The sequence below is a fragment of the Peromyscus californicus genome, unplaced genomic scaffold, assembly GCF_007827085.1.
Source record: "Peromyscus californicus insignis strain IS unplaced genomic scaffold, ASM782708v3 Scaffold_19__1_contigs__length_69161282, whole genome shotgun sequence".
NCBI classification, from domain to species: Eukaryota; Metazoa; Chordata; class Mammalia; order Rodentia; family Cricetidae; genus Peromyscus; species Peromyscus californicus.
This window is the reverse complement of record NW_026294491.1, coordinates 64,646,578-64,669,828: the sequence shown is the minus strand read 5'-3', so window position 1 is coordinate 64,669,828 and position 23,251 is coordinate 64,646,578. Positions and strand designations below refer to the sequence as shown.

Genomic DNA, 23,251 nt, shown 5'->3' with positions numbered 1-23,251 from the left:
TGTACATGGTTGGAACTCTGTATATAAGCAATGGGGATGAGATGGTCAGCTGTGAGTTGGAAAAGGCACACAGAGAGGCCAGGAGTATGGAAGGTAATGGAGTAAAAACGAATTTTTGAAAATGCACTCACGTAGAAGAAATGGGAAAGTTGTTGGGGTATGCAGCAGGCTTTCTAATCAGCGCCTGCTCCTGGAGGCTGGCTAGCCTCTCTTGCCAGTACCTTCCAGGCACACACTGCCCAGGGAAGGGGCCCTGTCCCAGCCTGCTAGGTGGCTCCCCACAAGGTACTTTGCCTGTTGGCTAGAGAAGTGGGGGAGCACCCCTGCTCAGGTGACCACTTTTACCTCTTTGACCACGATATGCTTCCAAAACAGAGGGAGTCCCCAAAGAAGGGCTGGATGCCAAAGTGGGGGACACGACCCACACTGTGCCTTGCACCAGCTGCTGCCTCTCTCCTGCACCTCAGTTCCCAGTGTCAAAACTGCAAATCAAATCCCAAGTTGCTGCCTTCGGACCAGCACCAAGGGAAAAGCCAGAGTCTCTCCTCGCCATAAATATCCCTCAATATCCCTCGCTCCAAGACGCCTGACGTCAGAGCGGGGCGGGCTGCGGCGCGAGGCCGGCCGGGAGGGAGCAGCCTGCTTTCTCCGGAGTCCGGAGTAGCCAAGGACCGAGCTGAGCAAGCGGAGCGCGGCGCCTGCGGGAAGCCGGGGCAGCAGCAGCCTCGCCGCGCCATGCGGGCCTCAGGGTAGGTGCAGCACTGTGCAGCGCTGGGGACCTAGGGACGGGGCGACATCGCCACACTTTCCTGTCGCTGCTTCACTTTTGGCTATTGCATCGGCGGCGGAAAGGCAGCCCCTCCGCCAGTTGCCTGTTTTGTTCTTGAAAGTGTTTGCAGAAACTCAGACCCCCGGAGTGGGCTGCCAGGAGGCTGTGTGAGCGCGCAGGGGGAGGAGAGGGGCGTATGTGCATCAGGACATTCACTGTACATGGCTTCGGAAAACTTTCGAAAACTTTTCAGTGGCTTTGGAGCCAGACTCCTGTTGGCTTGAGTGAACAAACATAGACAGCACCTCTTCCCCCAAAGCTGACAACTTCTTTGGAGGCTGCTCTGCCCATTTCGGTGTGTGCATTCTCTTAGATGGTCTGAAGTCTTTCTACGTCCCAAGCTCTCCGCTTGCAGGCAGAGGGCCTTAGCAAGCAAGATGGGCAGCCCAGTGGAGGGGCTCTTGTTCTCCAGATAGCTGGACCTTGGGCAGCCAAGAAGCATCTGGGAGAGGGCCCTTGGCACCTGTGAGGCAGCCCAAACTCTTTCTGTGCCATGGTCGAACCTTCACAGCTGTGGGATTCTGACTTAACCCACGAAAGGGCTAATGTGACCACAGGTAATAGGGTGAGAGGGAAAGAGAAGGAGGAGGAGGGAGAGGAGGAGGAAGAAGAGGAGAGAGACAGAGGAGGGAGAGGAGCAGGAGATGATGGTGTGGTGGTGCGGCCGCCCCGTAGTCCTGTGTCCAGTCCTGCCTTGGGAGCTGGGTGGCTGTTTCTGCCCCATGTGCCCATGGTGGGCTAGCTCCCGGTTCTCTGGGAGGGACATGGACTGTAGTGCCCAAAACAAAATGTATACTGGTAACATAAAGAGACTTGTTTGAGCTGTGGGCAGAGGGAGGGGGTGGGGGGAGCGCAAGAGAGATTTTTATCAAAATTGAACACAGATTGCTGAAGTCTGGGTTTGGTTTAACTCTTCTCTCTCTGCCTGCTGCTTCTCCACAGTCCTGGGGAATATGTGGCCAGTTCCTGGGAGGCTGGAGGGAAACCCGTGCCTCTGCAGGGCAGAGTCCCTGGGGGTTTGTCTGAAAGCCCACGGGGGGGGGGGGGGGGGGGGGGGGGGGGGGAGACAGAAGTCACTTTCTGACTTTAGAGAGGTCTTCCAGTTTTGTGTTGTCCTTCTGAGTGCGGTGTCTGTTTCTCAGTTTGAGGTTTTCTGGGAGAGTACAGGAACAGGGCTGTGTTTCGGGTGGCCACAGGGGCCTATCAGCCAGAGACTGCACAGTGCACAGCTCTGTGTGTGTGTTCATAGCTGGGGTCAAAAACAAGTGATAGAGGGAGAGCCTCGATTGGCAGCCACAGTCGCTCTGGAGTCTCTGGTTTTACATTCTGCAGCAGAGCCAACCAACAATGCTTGGGTGGGAGGGAGGGAGCCTGGACTCACCCTATAGGGGGAGATTGAGACACACACACACACACACACACTTACACACACACACACACACACACAGACAGAGACAGAGAGAGACAGAGAGACAGAGAGAGAGAAGGGACTAGGGGAAGGAAATCTGGAAATAAAAACAGAACCACAGGAAGTTGAGATTTGGGGAGGATTTTAAAAATTATACAAATTGACCCCCTGGGAAGTGCCGGAAAAGGCTGAGCGGGCAGCAGTGTCCTGAAGAAAGGGGTCACGTGAGCACAGGGAGCGAGTGTGTGTAAAGGGGAGCTGGGTCCCCGAGGGTGCACGTGGGGACTCCTGTTTAGGCAGACATGACTGTGGTGTCAGTTCCTGCCTTGGGCATGGAAGCATTTCCCCTCTTCTTCACCGGCACTGTGAACTTCATCCCACCCCCATTTCTTCTTTTAAAAACAACAACACAGAAAGCACACAATGGTGCTATTATTGCCTTGTTCTGAGGAGTTGTGCACGCTCTGGTGTCTGGCTCTTTGCTGGGTTTTCAGAACTTCTCCAGATCCTGAAGACTCGGGGAATGCTTGTGCCCCCATCAGGACGAAAAGAGGAGAGACAAATGTCTGAGTTCAGGACTGGGGAAGGTGGAGGCTGGCTGGGCAGGACTCAAAGCACAGCCGGCCAGAGTGGGGGTGCCTTTGTGTCTGGACAGCATGTGGGAGGCTGGGGGCTTTGCTGGGCACTTGCTTCCTCTCCCTGGTCTTGTTTCCCATGTCCTGGCCTCCATGTTCTCTGACTCAGGATGGGAATGGTCCCCATCACTGGGCAGTCTTGGATTCAGGGTCAAGCATGAAAAGAAACTGGATAGAAACAAGGCTTTCTCCTTTGATTTTCCCGAGGCCAATGCAAGTGTTGAGCTCTCTCACTCCAATCGTTTGAAGTAGAAGGTAATATTAAGTGCTATTAATAGTCGAGAGCGTAGGGAACCCTAGGAGAACTCCCACCCACATCTTCTGGCTCCAGGGCAGAACTCCTCAGAGAGCTCACAGCAAGGGGGAGGCTGTCAGCTTTTAAAATGCATGGGCTGTCCAGCACATCTGTGGAGTCTCCCTCTGCCCTTCTATCTCTACGGGACACTTCACCAAGCTCAGACTGGTGGTGAATTTCTATGCCTTCCACTCTAGGCTGCAGCCTCTCTGCGATCCGATTGGTTGATTAGCAAGACACCTGAGCCATCTCTGAAGGCCTCCAGGGCAAACCCACATGGAGAAGGAACAGCATGGTGTCCTTGGTTTGGTAGCCAGTGATTCTCTAGATCTTGTCAGCCAGAGGCTGTACTGAGAGTCCTACCCCTCAGCCGTGGGGTAGAGAGGCGACCTGCCCTGTGGAGGGAGTACCGGCTCCCAAGCAGCCTGCTTTGGGGCTGACAGAGACCTGTGTGAGAATGAGCATCCTGGGATGTCCAGTCTTCCGGACTTCTGCTTCCTCATCTAGAGAGTGAATAGGAGCATGATTAGAACAGAGTTGATATTTATGATAAAAGACCAAGAACAGAACCAGGGATAATACAGACTCTTAATAAAGGGAATATTGTATTTTTCAATATTCAGTTTCTCAGATTTAGGAGTTTGAATGATTTGGGAAGAAACATCCCACCCCAATGTGGTCTTATATTTCCCATGATACCAGACCAACGGCTGAAGAGCCCGAGTCTCAGGTTATCCCTGCTTCCTATAGAAAAAGTGGGAATTACCTGTGAGCGTGCACAAGGCTGTTATCCTGATGATTGAGGCATAATGGGAATCTCTCTGAGTGAGCTGTTTAGAAGGGAGGAAGTTAACTGGGTGGGCTATGTGTGTATGTGGTGTGGTGTGGTGTGGTGTGGTGTGGTGTGGTGTGGTGTGGTGTGTGTGTGTGTGTGTGTGTGTGTGTGTGTGTGTGTGTGTGCCTGTGTTTGTGTACCTGTGTTTGTGTGTGTGTGGTATATGTGCCTTTGTGGTGGTGGTGGTAGTGGTGGTGGTGGTGGTAGTGGTGGTGGTGTGCGTGTGTGTGTTTGTGCCTGTGTTTGTGTGCCTGTGTTTGTGTGTGTGTGGTATATATGCCTTTGTGGTGGTGGTGGTGGTGGTGGTGTGTGTGTGTGTGTGTTGGGGGAGGCGAGGATAACAAGATGAAGGTGGCAGGCAGGCAGGGCAGTCAGGAACTGGTGGAGACTTGTATGACAAGCCTTGGGCAAAGGTTAGTTAGGCAGCCCCTCCTTGTGCAGAGCCGTAAAGAGTGGAAGCTTGAGCTTTGGTAGGTAGGGTGTGTGTGAGACACATCATCCAGGGGAGAGACAATTCAGAGACTGAAGGGGCATCTATGCTGGAGGAAGCAGCTGCAGAGCCTCTTGGTTCGTCCCAGAGCTTCTAAGTCATCCTTCAAGTTGACATTTAAGACTTTGAAGATCACATTTGTTTTTATTTTGTTCGAGCTTTCTCTTTAACCATGGCCTGGGATGACTTTTAAGCTTTTTAAGAGGCTCAGTCAGTGGCCAGCTTCTCTTGAGATGGCCCAGATTGGGGGTCAGTGAATTCCTTCTTCCTGGCCGCATTGATTGCTTCCAACTCTCTGCTCACATTTTTTTGGTTTGTTTGTTTTTTCGTTTCATTCTGAGGTCCTGCAGAATGCACAGCTGAGAAGCTACAGAGGGAGGAGGTGCCTGGCTTTGAACCTGTGTATCGTTTTGCTAGTGCGTCCCCAGGCTCATCAGACATTGGCCGCTTACAGGAGCTGTGAGTGTCTTCCTAAGTTCTCTGAAAAGGAAGACAATCAGTAAACATTGGCTAAATGAATTAACAAAATATCATAGGCGAAGAGCAGGCAATTTCAGCAGCCAGACACAGCCTTTGCACCCTATTTTATAAGTAACATTTCATCATAACACCACTGTGCCCGTCTGTTTATGAATCTTCCCCATCATGTCTTCTGCTCTGTCTGATGATATGGGGTCAACATTTTGACTTTGACCACCTTAGCAGTCTCTCCGGGGGAGTGTGGCTGGACTCTCTCTAGGGTCTATGGAGTGAGCTTTGAAATCAAGTGTTTTGTGAGCTGTGTTCTGCCACCACTAGACCCCAAGCCGCTCAGCCTTTCTCCATCTTCTTAGGCTGTTAATAAACATGCTTGCACCTCAGGGTGGTGCTAGAATCGAACTGAAATCCTATAGGAAGGATCTAGAAAAGCTCTCAGTGCCCAGTAAAATGGTCACAGCTTTCCTGGCTCTAGTTCTAAGTTCAGAAAGTCCACGAGTCAAAGTAAATCAGCCATTTATTCAAAGCTTATCAACAATGCCCAAAGATGAGGTGTCTGACTGGAGATGAGGGTCTTTATACAAAGTGGGACACAGGTTTGTGCTCCCCACGCCAGGAGAAGGAGGCCCCATCTGACTCCCTATTGGAACAAATGGAAGGTTGGCAGCCCACTCACTCATCCACAAACCTGAGCTGGGAGAAAGCTTGCCATGCATCCTGTTTTAAAATTCTCAAATTGGTGACTGGAGAGATGGCTCAGTGGTTAAGAGCACTGGTTGCTCTTGCAAGGAACCTGGGTTTGGATTCCAGCACCTGAACGAAGGTTAAACAACCATCTGTAACTCCACTTCCAGGGAATATGCTGCCCACTTCTAGCCTCTGCAGGCACCAGACACACACACAGGGCACAGAATTTCATGTAGGCAAACACTCATACACATAAAATAAAAATAAATGCATCCTTAAAAACAACAACAAATAAAACAAAACAAGCAAACAAACAAAAACAGTGAGCTCCCAAACAGGGTTTGGTGAGGTTGCTAAGTAGTTTAAATGCTTGGGTTTACATCTCCAGAAAACCATGCAAATGTTGGGTAGTGTGGTGGCCTGCCTGCAATTCCAGCCTGGAAAGATGGAGACAGGGGATGCCCAGAGCAAGCTGGCTAGGGAGACCAGCCATATTGGTGATCTCTAAGTTTGATTAAGAGACTCTGCCTCAGTGAATAAGGAGGAAGAGTGGTGGAAAGCATTCCCAACATTAACCTTGGTCCTCCACAGGTAGATGTGCACATGTGCTTGCTTATTCATGCACACATGCAAAAACATGCACAAACACTCATGCACATTACACATGCGCAATGCCCCTCCAACACTGTCATGGAGGCCATTCCTAGCAGAAGCCAATAGTAGTGAGACTGCTCAGTAACTCCAGGTGGTGTACCTGAGTAGCACTCGAGACCTCAGAGGCTCATGCTTTAAACATCTCAGCAGTACCATGAGATGGACATTTACCGTATTTTATAGTCCAGACTTGGCAGGTTTAAATGAGTGACCCTGCCTCACAGAGTAAATAAATGGTAGAAGTAGAAGGCACATGACAGCGTGGGATGTCTCCACTGTGGCTACTCACAGGGGGAGCTTGTGACCCACCCTGACCAACTAAATTACAATCTTGGTGGAACAAGTACCAGATCGGCCCCTCTTCTGTGTGTGTGTGTGTGTGTGTGTGTGTGTGTGTGTGTGTGTGTGTGTTCATATGTGTGCATATATTTGGAGGTCAGGGGTAGATGTCGAATGTAATCCTCAGTAAGTCTCCATCTTGATTTTTTGAGACAGGGTCTCTTACTGAACCTGGGGCTCAGTGACTTGGCTAGGCTGGCCGGCCAGTGAGTCCCAGGATCTCTGTCTCCACCTCCCTAGTTCACCTGGATTTTTTATGTGGATTCTTGGGGATCTAACTCAGGCCCTCGGGCTTATATGGCAAAAACTCTAATGACTGACCCATGATCCTAGCTCAGCATCTGTTGTTTTACAAGCTCTCTGGGTGATCTGAGGTCTAAGCTGAGAAATACCCATCTAAGAGGAGAGGGCACAGCACCTGTGAGACCCAGGTCACAGGCAAAGCAAACAGGCTCCAGCTACATGATGGTGGTCAGGATGCTGTGGCTCCACCTGCTTCCCCAGAACCTAGAGGAATGCATGGAGTGAGGAAGACTATCAACAAACTTGTCTAAATGAATGAATGAATAAACAAAACACCATAGATGAGGCACTGGCAATGGCACCAGCCAGATCCAGCTGGTCACCTGTTTTTATAAATAAAGTTTTATCAGAACATTGTTTATTACTGTTATCTTTGAATGCTATTACAGTTAGTTGTCCTGACATCATTTATGTCTGCTTCTTCTTGACTGTCTACAGCTGTTTTCATGCCACAGAGGCATGGGTGACAGGGTCTGTATGGCCTTCAAAACAAGTGTAGTAGCATATAGAAGATCATTACAGTGTGGCCTTAAGAATTGCCCTTCCAGGATAGGACTAAAGAGTAGGGATAGGGAGATGGCTCAGTTGCGAAGGTGCTTACTTCAGAAGCAAAAGAAGCTGAGTGTGAGCTCCCAAAACCCATGTTTAAAAACCACCAAGTGTGGTATCACCCACCTGTGCTGGAGACACAGAGACAGAGAGGTGGATCTGCGGGGCTCGGTGAGCAGCAGCCTAATCCATGCGTTCGAGGTCAGTGAGAGACCTTATCTCAAAAACATGGTGGACAGTGCCTGAGGAATGACATTCCAGTTTCATATCTAGCCTCCACATGCACAATACACACATGCATGCATGCTTGTATACATATGCACATGTACATGCACAAACATGCATGAAGGTGCATACAAACACACATGTGTAACACACCAAACAGAAGAGAGAAGAGTAGGGGTTTTAGAGTCTGTAAAATCCAGGTTTCCTCATTTCGCATCTGAGAAATGGGTGTTTGAGGAAGCCATACCTTCCTTGAAGGTTAATGAAGATTGACGGCACTTGATGGGGAGCTTGGCTGTCATCACCAGCCAAGTGGACAGTGTTAGGATGGTCAGAGTCAAAGTGTGAGCCCATCTTCACCAGATAGAACAAAGGAGGTACCAGGAAAGAAGTGGCAGGGAGCTGTCTGGCGTGGTGGAGGATGATGGGAGGTTCCTGAGGTCTGGGTGTCCCTGCAAAGCAGCAGGTGAAGTCCAGGCAAGGTTGGGTGAGTGAGGCATGCCCATAGGCCAGTAGGAGTGTCCACCGGGAAAGCCTGTCAGCCTGTTAATGTGGGTTGTATGGCGCCAAGTGTGGTCAGGTGACTTCCCTGCCTCTAGTCCCGAGTTTGCTGTTCCACCTTCCTGGGAGACCGTTTCCTATCTTCCTGACCTGCTCATCCCTGAAAGCTCGCTCAGACATCCTGTCTCTCTGTTCCTCCCTTGAAGTCACTATACTGCTCAGTAGTGACACTCAACACCTCGCTGCGGCCACCTTCAGGCCCTCTGTAAACTCAGGACTCTTAAGAGCTGAGAGGCACTGCGGAATTCTCCCCTCCTAGTCCAGTGGTGCAGTCATGTCTGAGTTAGCCCTTAGACAACGTGCTGCTGGAAACGCCAGAGCAAGCAGCCACCACCACGTGGGCAACGTAGACGTGGGTAACATAGACGCTCCTGCCCTGTCCCTCTCCCCTGTCGGGGCTTCTACTACCTGAGTGCTTCTCTTGTTAGGTAGCCGGGGAGACGGAATCATGGAACAAATGAAAAAGCAACTCTCGGAGTCCTTGTCAGCAGATGTGAAAAGTAGGATTTGGGCTTATCTGGCTTTTCATGGCTGTATATCAAGACCATTGGGCATTGGCTTGGCAGGGTCAGCTTTCAATACTGATGTAGCGACAGAGAGAATGGTCACAGATATCATCAAACAACAGAGGAGCCCCTGGGGACTCTGCTTCATATATTTTTAAAGTTTTTACAAAATTTTATTTTATTTTATTTTATTTTTTATTTATTTTTTTTTTTTTTTTTGGTTTTTTTTGAGACAGGGTTTCTCTGTGTAGCTTTGCGCCTGTCCTGGAACTCACTCTGTAGTCCAGGCTGGCCTCGAACTCACAGAGATCCGCCTGGCTCTGCCTCCCGAGTGCTGGGATTAAAGGCGTGCGCCACCACCGCCCGGCTCAAAATTTTATTTTTTAAATTCATTTAATGTGGATGAGTGTTTTGTCTGTCTGTCTGTCTGTGCACCATGTATGTGTCAGGTGCCCATGAAGGCCAGGAGAGCATGGTGGATCTCCTGGAACTGGAGTCACAGATGGTTGTGAGCTCTCACTCGGGTGCTGGGAATCAAACCAGGGTCCTCTGCAAGAGCAGCCAGTGCCTTAAAGTGCTGAGTTGTCTCTCCAGCCCCTGTTTTATAGATTTTAGCAGCAGATCTGTTTTGGTGGTGGGTATAGACCATAAACTAATGTTCAAATGAAGTTCTTTTGGAATGTCTGTAAGGGAGATCACATAAAACTCTTCCCTTGAAATAAGTATTTCTTTTGATAATCCCCAAGTGGACTGCAATTATGTTCATACAGGCCCCCAGCACACAGCTGTTATGTGGGTAATTCTGAGAAATCAGCAGGGAAGGGCAGATGGACCAGTCAGCGAAGTCCTTGCTGCAAGCATGAGGACCCGGGTCAACCTCCAGCACCCATGGCATCTTCTCGGTGCAGAGGCCTGAAGCAGTGAGCACGGGGTTGGCGGCATGGAGACAGGCAGATCCCTGAAGCTTGCTGGCCGATCGGTGAATCTGAAATGGTGGGCTCCAGGTTCAGAAAGAGGCGCTGCATTTAAAAAGCGGGGTGTAGGGGTGTGGAGACTGATAGAGGAGGACACCCAAGATCAATCTGTGGACTCAAGATATCACACATGAGAGAGCACACTCATTCACCTACACACACAGCACCACCACCACCATCACCACTAATGATAATCTCACCTGGCCGTGTCTATGGTCCAGCACTGTCACCTGATTTGGAGATATTGGCATCCCTTTCTCACGGAGCTGTCAGGCTAGCTGACGGCAAGGTGGTGTGTGACGTGACTTAGCACAGAGCCTATACAGCTCCATACGCTGTGACAACAGGTAGGACCTGGGCTTCCCTCGATCTCTGTTGGAGTCTAGACACTATGAAGAAGAACATTTTCTCCCCAGGGAACTCTGTCCTGGGCCCCTTCTAAGAGACAGCCAGCTAAAAAGGCAGGATAAGGTAATGCTTTGATGGGTAATGCCAAATTCCCCCTTTCCTCTCACTCCAAGCTCATCTGAGGGGAATGGGTCTATGTAGGCAGATGCATGCATGACAGACAGGTAGCTAGCTGTCACTGTCCTGCCTGCAGGTGGGATGGGGTTGGGTCAGTTGGCCTTTGGGAGCCCCGAACCCCTCTCCACCTTTCTAGGGCTCTTGCAAGGTGAAGCGTGGTCTTGGTGGGGGGCAAGCTACCTCCCTGGCTGTGTAAGTGTGTAAGGTTTCATGTCACACCTGTGTGGATCTCTCTGCCAGACCCAACTCCTTGTGGTGGTTTATTTCTTGCTTTTCTGTCCCCAGCATCCAGGCTGCTGGTCTGGCATGGTGCTTCGAGCATTCCACCCTCGGGTTATGTACACTGAGCACCCAGCCTGTGTGCCAAAGCAAAGCTTACTTGTGGGAAACAAGCTCGATATGCCAAGCACGGGGACAGGGACTCACAGCCCACCCTCAGGCTGCTGCGCCCAGGGACTCTCTTGTTTCCCCTGAGGCAAAACAGCCCCCAACTTGATGTCCTCTTGACCAGGGCAGGGTGGGAAGAGAATGCCACCAGGTGAGAGAGGAGATCTGAGGGAGATAAGTCAACACTCCCCCAGCCAGAAATAGCTTCAAAGTTAGTTGGAAATGACTTCAGTTTCTATGGACTTTGGCAGTAAAGAACTAACCTTTTTAACTCTCATTTTTGGTTATTTTTTATTTCTTGAGGCAGGGTCTCGTGTAGCTCAAGCTGGCCTTGAATTTTTGACCCTCTTGCCTCTGCCTCCCAAGTGCTGGGATTACAGGTGTGTACCACTACACTGGCCTTCACCAGTGCTGGGGATTAGACCCTGGGGCTTCACGCAGGTTAGACAAGCACGCTGCGTACTGAGCCACAACCCCTAGTGTTCATATTCATCGGGGTATTGAGACATTTCGGTTGGACAGAGATAGACCTGGGACTGCTCTGTCCTTCAGAGACAAAGGTGATGCTTCTCCACGACTGTCCTGGAAGGAGGTAAAGATGTTGGGATCCGTCGACTCTTGGCTGCGGGGGCCGGGAGAGCTGACGAGACTCCTTTACTATGAGAGATGGTGCAAGGCTGGTTTTCCGAGTGTGATGTGTGCTCACCTGCTCACTCCACTTCTGACAAGTCGTGTGGCCTTACACAAGTTACTTCAGCTCTGTCTCCTCTTCATCTGTAAAGTGAATTCTTATGTAAATAAAGCTAATGAATTTTTGCCCTTTGGAAAAAAAAGAAAAGAAAAACCACACCTGGTATGTAGCGAGGAGCACCAGGGAGCCTTGGTGTTGGTGCTGATGTAGGGATGATGATGATGAAGATGATGATGATGGAGAGTAGATACCCAGTGCCATTAGCTGTCTGTCCAGCAGTCTACATTGTTGTCTGGCACAGAGCTCAGCAAATATTTATTAAATAAAGTGTCCCACTGACTCTTGCTAAGTGGCTGCTGCCTCCTTAGCTCAGCCCTCACGTTTTGAGGCTGGGAGATTGCTTGGTGGATGAAGTACTTGGTGAGCAAACCTGACGGCCTAACCTTGGATCCCCAGCATGCACATCAAAGCGGGGTGTGGTGGTGTGCACCTGTAATCCGAGTCGTGGTGGGGTAGAGTCAGACGTCAGGGGACCCTAGGGGCTTGCTGGCTAGACTGCAGGGATGAGTAGGCAAGCTCCAGGTTCAGTGAGACGCTGAATAATAGAGGAAGATACCTGGTGTTGACCTCTGACCTCTACATGAGCACGCATGGGTGAGCACACACACACACACACACAAATAAATTAAAATTTACACTGACTTTTTATTGAAGTTTTATGATTTACAAAATAGAGTTTAAAAGTGTAGAGTTCAAGAGAATTTCAGAAATCGGATAGGCCTGTGTAGTCAATGCTCGGATCAAGCAGCTAACCTTCCTGACCCTTCTTCCCAAGAAGGTGCCAGTGCTCCAGTTCTGGGTACTGTCCCTTGCACAAGCCTGACTTCCCACACTGTGGAATAGGGGTTCATAGCCATGGGTTTCTTAGAAACACAAGCAAGGGGCGGGCACTCCCTACTCTGGCATCTTCTTCTTCCACAGTGTTGCACAGATCGTGGGTTCCCACTGGTGTGGAATATCTCACTCGGAGTGCAGAAATCCCTCTGTTTATCCATTCTTCTCTTCACTTGGGTGGCTTCCAAGTTTGAGGCCGCTGAGACTAGCCTTGCTGAGTATGCACACCTGTCATCGGGTGAGCACTCAGACGCAATTCCATTGTTCTGTTCCTGGAGTGGACTTGCTGTCTCATTGGGACCGTGAGTATTCAGCATTAGGAGACATGGGCTTGTACCATATTTTCCATTTCCTTTTTAAAAAGGTTTATTTTGCTATTTTATTTTATTTGTATGTTTGTCTATGGGTATGAGCACATGAGTGTGGTACCCACAGCATCCAGAAGAGGGCTTTAGATCTGCTGGAGCTACACTTATAGTCAGTTGTAAGGTGCCCAGTGTGGGTTCTGGGTATAAACCTGGCCTTCTGCAAGAGCAGCAAGTGGTCCTAATCCCTGGGTCGTCTCTCCAGTCCCTCCATTTCCTCAAAGATGAAGAAACAGGTAAGACCTGGTAGTGCAGGTTCATGCACCTCCTATGTGAGAGTCTGCACGTTCTGGGAAACCTGCGGGAGGCAGTCCCCTAGACCAGACACGGCGCTTGGTGTTTTTGCTTTCTCTGTGTAGCTATATCCTTGCAGCAAACCTTTGATATGAGTGTATTCAAGTTCTCATGGATGAGGAGCCTGAAGCTCGGATGAGTAGACATGAGTAATCCCCCCTCCTCCCCATTCTGTGTATGTGCATGGTGTGTGTGTGTGTGTGTGTATGCGCATGGTGTGTGTGTGTGTGTGTGTGTGTGTGTGTGTGTGTGTGTGTGTGTGTGCCACAGTGAACATGTGGGAGTCAGAGAACAACCTCCAGGAGTCAGTTCTCTCCTCCACTGTGTGCTTCAGGGGATCAGCTGTCAGGCTTATGTGGCAAGTACCTTGGCCTCTTGAGCCAAAACCCTTCAGTGGTTTTGTCTAAAATAGGAAGAGACCTGTCAGAGCCAGGGTAGGGATCTGAAATGCCTGATTGGAAGCTGCACACTGTAGGATCCCTGTTGTGGGGCCTTCTTTTAGCTTAGGAGCTCCCTGGGGGCTGTCTCCTTAGGACCCGTGTAGACGGTGAGAGGAGATGCTGTGGGAAGAAAAGTCCAAATAAGGCAACTCGGTGGCCTTGGGAAGCCAAATTGCTGTTCTACCCGGGGACTGCTGGAGAAAGCCATGGGTTTCCTGGAAGGCAAAGGCAAGCATGTAATTTGCTGTCTACACCAGGACTCTCCTGAGAGTAAGAAGGGTGCTCGCTGTATGGGACGGTGGGGAAACTGGCACAAATTCAGACCGGCCCCAGTGGACCGGGATGCTGTTCATGCCCTGGAAGTAGCAAGGGCCTCACTGGCTACACAGAGACTTGAACTCCTGACCCTCCTACCTCCATCTCCCAAGTGATGGGATTGCAGATGTGCACCACCATGCCAGTTCCTGCAGTGCTGGAAATCGAACCCAGGGCTTCATGCATGCTAGTCAAGCCCTGGACCAGCTGAGCTGATCCCCAGCCCTCTATGGCTTATTTTTAGTCCATACCATCTGTCTGGAGTCCTGGGCAATTCTTCCTGTTCATACTAAGACTGGGTCTGCTTTTCTTCCCTTTCATACCTTTTCCTGCCAGATGAAACTGTGACAAGCTGTTGTCCCCTCTCAGAGGTCGCTGTGCGGTGTCCCGTGAAGCTTCCAGAAGGCCAGGATTCACATTAGCCACTGTGGCTCTTGATGACTGCTCTCAAGAGCACCGGCTACGTACACCTTTACCTTGTTTCACTCTCCTCCATCTGGTCTGTCCATGTACAGGGAATGAGGGCTTAGCCACAATTCTTTCCTTTTTCTGAGCTGACTAGTATTCCATTGGTCTGGAAAAATCAACGAGTTGTGTCTGTGTGTGTGTGTGTGTTTGGTGTACAGAGGACAAAGAAAAAAGGGTTGATTGAATTTGTAGTGGGACGTGTGTGTTGGCACTCAGGACAATGAGGTAGATGAACTTCTGCCTTCCCCTAAGGAACTCACCCATCTTCTACAAGCCACTGAGCATTCCTCAGCCTCATTCCTAGTCATGTGTGGAACGGAACTGATGGCCATCCCAGGGGACAGGACTAAAACATGTCAGGTTGGGGAACAGTGTGCAGTACATTGCCAAGTTTGGTTAACTCTTAGCTGTTAAGGATTGTGGTCAGGCACTGTGAGGGGAGCTGGGTGCCAGACTGTGTGTGCTGAGTTGAGGGGACAGTGTCTGTGGTAATCCTGAGGACTGCGAGTCATTCCTAACAAATAAAGAAGAAATCAGCAAAATTTTCAAGGCCTCAGGGATTTGACGTGAGTGTCACAGATAAGGAAGAAAAGAGTAATTCATTTCTTATTAAGTCCACAGCTGCATTCCACTAGATTCTGGAATAACAGAGAGAGGCAGAGCAGAGCTTGGTTGTGTTCAGTAGGAGCTTCTGTATAGCTGAGGGCCTCTACTGTAGATTCTGTGAGTCTGGAGAATGGGATGCAATGCCACTCACTAGGAGGACAGCCTTGGAACCAGAGCCCCGGTTCCCTCACCTGTAAAGTGGTGGTAGCCATGATATGTACCTTCAAAGGAAGATTGAATTAATATGTTCAAAGTACTCAGGACTGGCTGGAGAAACAGTTCAGTGAGCACTTGCTATGCTAGTTGAGGGCTGAGTTCAGATTCCCAGAACCCAGGTGGAAAGCTGAATGCTACATGGCACATCTGTAATCCCAGCTCTCCTCCTGCAGCTTAGGAAGTGAGATGGGAGTGTCCCCAGGAGCTCATGGGCCAGCTATCCTGGCACACAGGGCAGTGGACAACAAAGACACACTCTTGAACAGGTAGGTGGGGACCAATACCGGAGGTTGTCCTTTGACCTCCACATGTGTGCTGTGGCATGAGCAGGCCGGCATTTACAGGCACACATGTGGGTGCCCACATGAACACACATACTATACAAACAAGCACAAGCAAAAAGATGTAAACTTTTTTAATGTGTTTATTTAGTTGTGTGTGTGAAGGGGTGCATGTGTGTGGAGGCCAGAGCACAGCTCATAGGGGTTGGTTCTCTCCTTTCACTGTGTGGGACCCAGGGATCAAACTCAGGTCACCAGGCTAGGCAGCAAGTGCTTTTACCAACTGGGCCATCTTGCTAGCTGCAAAAGATTTTTTAAAATGTGTTTAGAATGGGTCCCAGGGTGAAGTGCACACCTCTTACATTACTCATTGGGTTGTTTACTTCCACCCGGATTCTGGGTTCTAGGAGAAGCCAGGCAGGACTTGATGGGAAATAGGCACCCCAAGGTATATTCTTTTAGATGCCATCTACATCTTAAGCAAGTGAGGCTTTTTATTTCCTCCGGTGCTTAACATTAAACTTAGAGAATGGTATGCAACATGGCAGAAGAGCCTCCTTCCAAGCAGCACAAATTGAGTGCCCCTGGAACCACGGAGGTGAGTGACATGAGTCTGTGCTCTGGTGCACTTACAGACTAGTTCATACGCTCACCACCGTCCTTGGACCGGGGTCTCATAGACAGAAGAGTCTTCAAAGTATTCCAAAGTATTACGGGAGAAGGATCCAGGAGTGGAGGAGGGGCACACCACAAGGTGAAGGTGTTTTGATTCTCTTTTTGAGTGTTTGTAAATGAAAAGACATCATTTCCCGGTAGCCACTGTGGGAGGAGCACATCACCCCTGCAGCGGCAGACATAGTTGCTTCCGGCAGCAGGAAGATGGACAGGCGGCTCCTATGGCTCCATCATTCCTGATTGTACAGGCCTGTGTCTCACAAGTGAGGGGCTCAGTGAGAGCATCCTGAACCCTTTGTAGACAAGGCCAATGAGGTCTACAAAAAAGACGTTCCTCACATTGTCTGGGGACCGCTGGGTCTCCTCTTCCCGGGCCTTCATGGCTGCTGTGGAGCTCACTGACAAGTTCCCTGTCTCACGGTGTGCGAAGGCAGTTTCTTCTGCTTCTACCGTCTCTCTCTAGATTTTACAATGAAGAAGTGAGTCCAAACTTCTATAAAATAAAGAAAAATTCTTTTGGCTTTCTGGATCATGGAAGAGTAGAGTAGCTGTAACATTAACATGGTGCTATGCATTGATAATTGTGTGCGAGGATGCCCAAGCTAACTTGGAATCAGGGAAGTACACAGATTCAAATCACATGGTACAGGACTTGAGAGATGGCCCAGTGGCTAAGAACACTCACTGCTCCTGCAGAGGACCAGCTCCCAGCACCCACGTGGTGGCTCATAACTACCTATAACTCCAGTACCAGGGGACCTGTCGCCCTTCTTCAACCTCAGCAGGCACCAGGCACACACATGGTACACTTACACACGTTCAAGGAAAACATTCATAAAATAAAAGAAATACATTAAAACATTAAAAATCACAAGACACAAGGAGACCCATTCCATACACAGATTTGCTCAAAACTTTGTGTATGTGTACATTGGAGATAGAACCAAAGAGAACGTCTTCCCATGGAAGATGCTATTAAATGGATATAACATTTTATTTTGAAAGGTAATTTGGTTCTAGCTATAAAAATGAGGATGCACTTAGCCTCTAACCCGGCAATTTTGTGTCTCTTTAAGTTTAGAGAAATTTTAATGTTTGTGAAAAAGGAGATGTGTTCAGGGTTATTCTCCACAGCATGGTTTTAAGAGCACAAAAGTAGTCCGAGTGTCTATCATCCACCCGAAGATAAATAATTTGCTACTAACAGATAATAGAATATGATAGGGTGCAATTTGTTTTTTCAAATGAGGACCTCTGAAAGACGTTCTACTGAGCTCTATAATGCTCAATGCAATATTCAGTGCAAAAAATACAAGTTGCAGAAGCATGTCACCGGCAGTCCCTTTAATGTTCGGCAAAATAGCATTCTCTCATTGTCAGATGTTTATGTGGGTAATTGAAGTGTAAAATCATGTATTATTTGCTTTCACAGCGCTGTGACCAAATAGATATCGGAAATGACTCAAGCAGGGAGAGGAGGTCCATCCTGGCTCAGGAGACACAGTGTGGTAGGCGGGAAAGTGCCACCACTCAAGTGACTCCACTCAGCGTGGTGGGGAGTGAGGCAGCGGCTCCCCAGGTCCCAGCAGGTCAGGAAGCAGAGGGCTTGGACTCACCACAGAGATAGACTGCCCCTAAAGTCCTTCCGCCACCTCACTGACCCACTTCTGCCATGTAGGTCACCTCCCCAAACAGTGCTGCCAGCCGGGGACCAAGTGTTCAAACACGTGAGCCCGGGGTGGGGGTGGGGCTCATTCAAACACTAACGGTGAATAATCACAAATGTCAGACAAGTGACAGGTAAGGAGAACCAGGCAAAGGCTGCTTACACCAGTAACATTTTATTTCTTATACTGAATGGTAGGCCACAAATGTTTATTCAGTGTGTTTGTGGTATAAGTATGGGTTTGTGTGTGGTGTGTGTGTGTGTGTGTGTGTGTGTGTGTGTGTGTGTGCGCGCGCGCGCGCGTGCGTGTGTATGTGTGTGTATGCCTGTATATGTGTGTATATATATGTGTGTGTGTGTGTGTGTGTGTGTGTGTGTGCCTCTTTGTGTGTATGTGTCTATGTGTGTAGGCAGTTGCCAACTTCAAATGTCTTCCTTGATCCATCACCCTCCACTTTATTTTTTGAGACCGGGTCTCTCATTGAACCCAGCACTTATCATCTTGGCTTGGGTGACAAGCTAATTCACTCTATGGATCCTCCTGCCTCTGGCCCACCCCACCCCCAGCTCTGGGTTATAGAGACACATGGCTGTACCCCACTTTTACAAAGGCATTGGAAATTCCATCTCAGGTCTTCATGCTTTCATGGAAGTCACTTACAGACTGAGTTGTCTCCCCAGCCCCTGGAGTTCCTGTGCTCAGCATGGGACAGAACAGACAGCTGCTCAGTGCTCCAGGGTGCAGAAGTCTCCTCCTTGCCTGGTCTCCAGGAAGCGCTCTCCCTACCTGGGGCCTTTGCTTTGTGTACAGCCAGGGCTCCGTGCCTGCCCGGAGTGGCAAAGTGCCCTCCCTTGGGAGCTGCTGGCTTTCTTTTCTGTGACCATGAAGCCAGGCTGGCTTCTCTTCTGGCAGAAGCACAGCAGGTCCAGCTCCTGTGTGCCCCTCACTCCTGCTGACGATGCTTCTTCCCTGGGATAGACTGAGCCCAGCCCAAGTTCCACCCCCTGTGTTAGCCTGGGATGCCCCCAGCTGCTTATCTACAGCTTCTGCCTTGGCCCACCTATGACGCTCTGCTCTCAGCTCTTCAGCAGTGAGCCCCAGTCAGTAGGCTGGTGCCTGCTCTGGGGGCTAGAGATGTGGGTGGCTTTTCTGTCTGCATCCTACTTATTTCTACAACATATAATTCACCCTAATTAAAAAGATGAAAGGCACATGGAATTGGATCTTGTTTGAGCCGATCATGGGAGTATGATTGTTCTAAGAATGGGTATTGTCTCCAAGACTCTAAACCTTCAGATCGTATCAGAACACAGTGGACACTCCCCAAAGGACATCACTGATAAGAATATAATGAACAGACCATCTGCAAAGAGATGAAGAGGACAGAGATGTCGAGGCAAGGAAGGAGGAGCCACAGACAGCTGTTACAGTCCCGTATCTATACGAGATACGTTGAGAAAGAGCATCCCTCATGGCTCCAGCTAGTACAAGGCTCTGAAAATGCTCTTTCTCAACAGGACATGGTTACTGCCAGGCTCACTAATTGATGGGAATAAAAATGGGAAATAACTTCCCTGGGGTCTTTCTCCCTTGACCCTACAGACAGCATGCATGCTTCCTGTGGGTCAAGTCCCTCTGTGCAGGGCCAGGTACCTGGAATGCACATTTGTGGAGAGTGTCTTAGAGAGAGGTAGCAGGTGGATAGAGAGGCACAAGTCAGTGTCTATTTCTAAATACACTGCAGCTCAGAAGACCAGGCAGAGTATGAAGTCCTGTGATTGTGTGTGTGTGTGTGTGTGTGTGTGTGTGTGTGTGTGTGTGTGTGTGTGTGTGTGTGTGTATACATATGGGTGTGCATGTACGTGTGTTCATGAGAATGTGTATGTGAGTGCATGGACACGTGTGCTCATGTGCTTTGGAGGCCAGAGGACAACCCCAGGTGTTGCTGCTCAAGAGCCTTCCATCTTGTTTTGTGAGGCAGTTCTCTCCCTTGCCTGGAGCTCACTGACTAGGCTGGGCCGGCTGACCACCACCAGCTCCAGAAATCTGCCTGTCTCCCGTCCACAGCACTGGGATCACATGCATGCACGGCTGAGTCCAGCTTCCTCATGATGGTCTGGGGGTTGAACTTGGGTCTACCCCTTGCAAGTCACACATTTCCCTCAATAACCACCATCCCGGCCTGAAGATGTCCCTTTTGGTTCACACTGGATAGCTTTGGGACATTTTGCACTAAGGGCTTTGGCTGGCTGGTTTCAAGAAACTTAGATGAGTAAGTCAGGCAGGGGGTTGGGGAAAAGAGCTCACGCCATGGTTATAGCCTTGTGCTTTGTTCTGTGGTTAAGCGGAAGGTGTTTTGAAGCCGAGCCTGGCGGGATTCTGGGGCAGAATGGGCTTGAGTCCTGCTCTGAGCCTTCTCTGAGAGACACTTGTTATGTTGACCTTCATTGCTCTGAAGAATGAGTGTGAGGCTTGGAAGATGTTTGTGCCAGGCCGGGGCTCAGCTTCCTGGAGTTTCTTCCTTCCTCCCCACTCTTCATCCCCTCCCCCTCATCCCCTCCCCCTCCCCTCAGTTTTGCTTGCCTTCTGTGAAGACAATATGATCCAGGCTTGGTGACACGTGCTTGTAATCTCAGCACTTGGGGGTGGGATGTAAAAGCAGGATATCCTGAGTACAACGGCAGCCTGGTCTACAATTGCCAGTGGGAGGATAGCCTGGGCTACATGAGATGCTTTCTCAAACCAAACAAAACAACAAAATGACTGAGATAAATTTCAGGGAAGTGTCCTGGGCTGAGTGCTCCTGCAGGGTGCAGACATGCCATCTAAGAATCAGAGAGAGGGACAGAGGAAGGAGGCAGCATTTCCGAATGCCTGGGCTGTTGAGCCCACCCTTGAGAATCTCCAATCTGTTACGCAAGTTTCGCTGTGCAGACCTAAGAGGAGGACACTTGAGAAGCAAAAGCAGGGGGAGATGAGAGTGTCCAAACAGAGTGTGGGCCCTTGCTGAGGATGGAGCCACCAAAGCAGGGTGGGTGGCTTTGGAGAAAGAGCCCTTGCCCATCATGTGACCTGCTAGCTGTGTGACCTTGGCTAACACTCTCTCTGTCTCTCTGTCTGTCTCTCTGTCTCTGTCTCTCTGTCTCTGTCTGTCTGTCTGTCTGTCTGTCTCTCTCTCTCTCTCTCTCTCTCTCTCTCTCTCTCTCTCTGTAGATCTCATGGTCTTTCCCTGTAAACAGGGCAGAACAAGAGGACCTTCCTCACTGAGGGGCCGAGGCTTGCACAGGGTTACCCCACGAAGCATAACGTGGAGCACACCACCACAAATATCAAAGCCTCTTTCGGGCCTTCACACTGTCTGTTTCATCTGGAGATCAGAGTCAGTCATTTGATTGGAAGGAAGCTCTGCAGAATCCCAGGAAGTCCCCCCTCCCCATTTCCTTCTAGATCAGTGCTTCTTGTAACACCCAAGGACATGCCAAGGCAAAGTGAGCCTGGGTGTGTGCCCCTCTAGGGGGAGGCTCAGGAATGATCCAAAGAGAAATCTGAGGGGGCCATTTATTCTGTTGCTTCTCAATGTGGGTTCTCAGAGTGGTTAATAAGTTTTTAAGCAGGATCCTCCAGTGCACCCTCCTCTTACTCCTACAGAGCCCCAGTGCTCAGAGAAAGCCAGTGGAAATGCACTGTTTTCAGGGTATCTAAACTATCATCCCCCCATGTATTTACTCAGGGGGACTTTCCCTGAGATGCACACCATAAAACCAATTCTTGAAGTTTGTATCAGAGTTTGTGTTTAGCTGCACAGAATATGAAGCTGATCGGACTTGCTCTGTCAGCTAGGCTTTAGATTTCTTTTGCTTATACAGTAATCCAGTGTCATCAGTGGCCTGGACTCTCCCTTTTAAAAGATTGAAGTTTTTTACTTAGGTGTGTATGTATGTCTGTGTGTGTAGGTGCCTGTGAGTGCAGGAGCACACAGTGTAATGATATAAAGACACGTACGGGAGGCGCCTGGGTGAGTTGGAGCCAAGGGGTGCAACAAGCCACACTGTGCAACTGAACTCATGTGAGAACTCACGTGAGGGACAGGACAGAGAGAGGTGCAGAGGCAGCCTCTGAGCAAGAGCCCATGGAAGAAGGCGAGCAGGGAGAGAAGGCGCTCACTTTTAAAGGGGATACAGCGCATGTTCACAGGGAGGGCAGCATCTTGGCTGCTGCTTGGTCCTGGAGGGCAGGAAGGTATAAATGCCTGAATGCTGACACATGGGCCAGAAGATGTCAGATCCCCTGTACTTGCGATCACAGGTGATTGTGAGCCATTCAGTGTGGGGGCTGGGGACCAGACGCAGGTTATCTGCAAGAGCAGCAAGTGGTTTTAGAAGGGGGATGGGGTCTCATCGTGTAGCTCTGGCTGTCTGAGAACTCTCTGTGGAGACCAGGCTGGCCTCACACTCACAGAGATCCGCCTGCCTCCGCCTCCTGAGTGCTGGGGTCAAAGGCGTGCATCACCATCTCTTCCTAGCAAGTGTTCTTGACGACGGCTGATTTGTCTCTCCAGCTTCATCTCCCTCTTCAGTCACCACTAGAATGAACCTTGTCTTTGCTTATTGCGTCAGGGTTTCAAAATAGCTGCATCATCTCCATCTTCACATTCGCATTCCAGCGGAAGAAAGAGTACAATGAACTGGAAAGAGTTCCCGATAGCTTCTCTAGTATCAAAGTCATATCCAGAAACAGGCTAAAACTGTGTGAAAGTGGAGCAGAGGCCAACTTCGGGTGGAGTACGGTGGGTCAAAGGTGGCGTGTTCAGACTGGCTGGTCGTGGCCTCAGGCCAGAGAGTGGTACATTCACCAAGGAGGGAAGAGGCATTGGTGACAGTTAGCACTAGGGACCCGGTTGACCAGACCGTTGCTTCCTCTCCACAGGTTGAGTCTGGAAGCATTCCAGGCTAACCAAAAGCCAAGCAAACACTGAGGCCCAAAGCTTTGTCGTCCATAGCATACACAAACCCTTACCTGGAAACCTTGGGCTCCTGGATCCTGTGTACACGATGCTATAGATGTTGGACCTGGGTTGGATCCTCATGGTTGAGGGATGCCACGGCTGGTGGCATCTACCTGCATGAATCTTTGGCTGACAGAGGAACCTAGGGGGCACCATCAATGCCCCATCTGCCTCTGGCTGGCACCTTCAGGATGCTTACCACACAGGAAGGGAACTAGAGCTTCCATTCTCCAGGTTGCTTCTGGGGACCAATGTTGTGTCCTCCATGGTTGCCCAAGAACCAGGTTACAGTCAATGAAGCCACTTTCCCAGTCTGTCCCTATTCCTCCTTTGCATTCCTTCTAGATTCTTCCAAGGGTACCTTCTCCATACAAATGTACAAACCCCTTCCTTGGTCCCTACTTGAGGTATCACCGAGTGACTCATGCGGCCACTATTTCTCTCTCTAGGGGTCTTCAGTCTTTAGCCTCTCTAAGCCATGCTGCTATCTAGAAGTTCATGGTGGAAAACCTTGAAATTGAGTTTTTAAAATTTCAATAATATCTCTTAACGTTTTAAGGTTATGACTTTTCCTTGGGCCGCATTCATACCTATCCTGGACCACATGTGGTCCTTAAATCCTTTTCCTCTGTCCCACTCACGGCCACGGTGTGTT

General features: G+C 49.8%; 1 protein-coding gene across 5 annotated transcripts in view; it reads left to right on the top strand.

The window, feature by feature from the left end:
• Window positions 1–601: 601 nt before the first annotated feature.
• Daam2 (dishevelled associated activator of morphogenesis 2) overlaps window positions 602–23,251 on the top strand; it is a 115,241-nt gene continuing 92,591 nt past the window's right edge. The window contains exon 1 of one of the 5 annotated variants that reach the window (XM_052745597.1): window positions 602–749. The gene's annotated coding sequence lies outside the window, so the exon portion shown is untranslated. Of the gene's footprint in view, window positions 750–1,260; window positions 1,387–23,251 lie in introns of those variants that run through there. The other 4 variants (XM_052745596.1, XM_052745593.1, XM_052745592.1 and 1 more) reach the window with 4 other exon arrangements.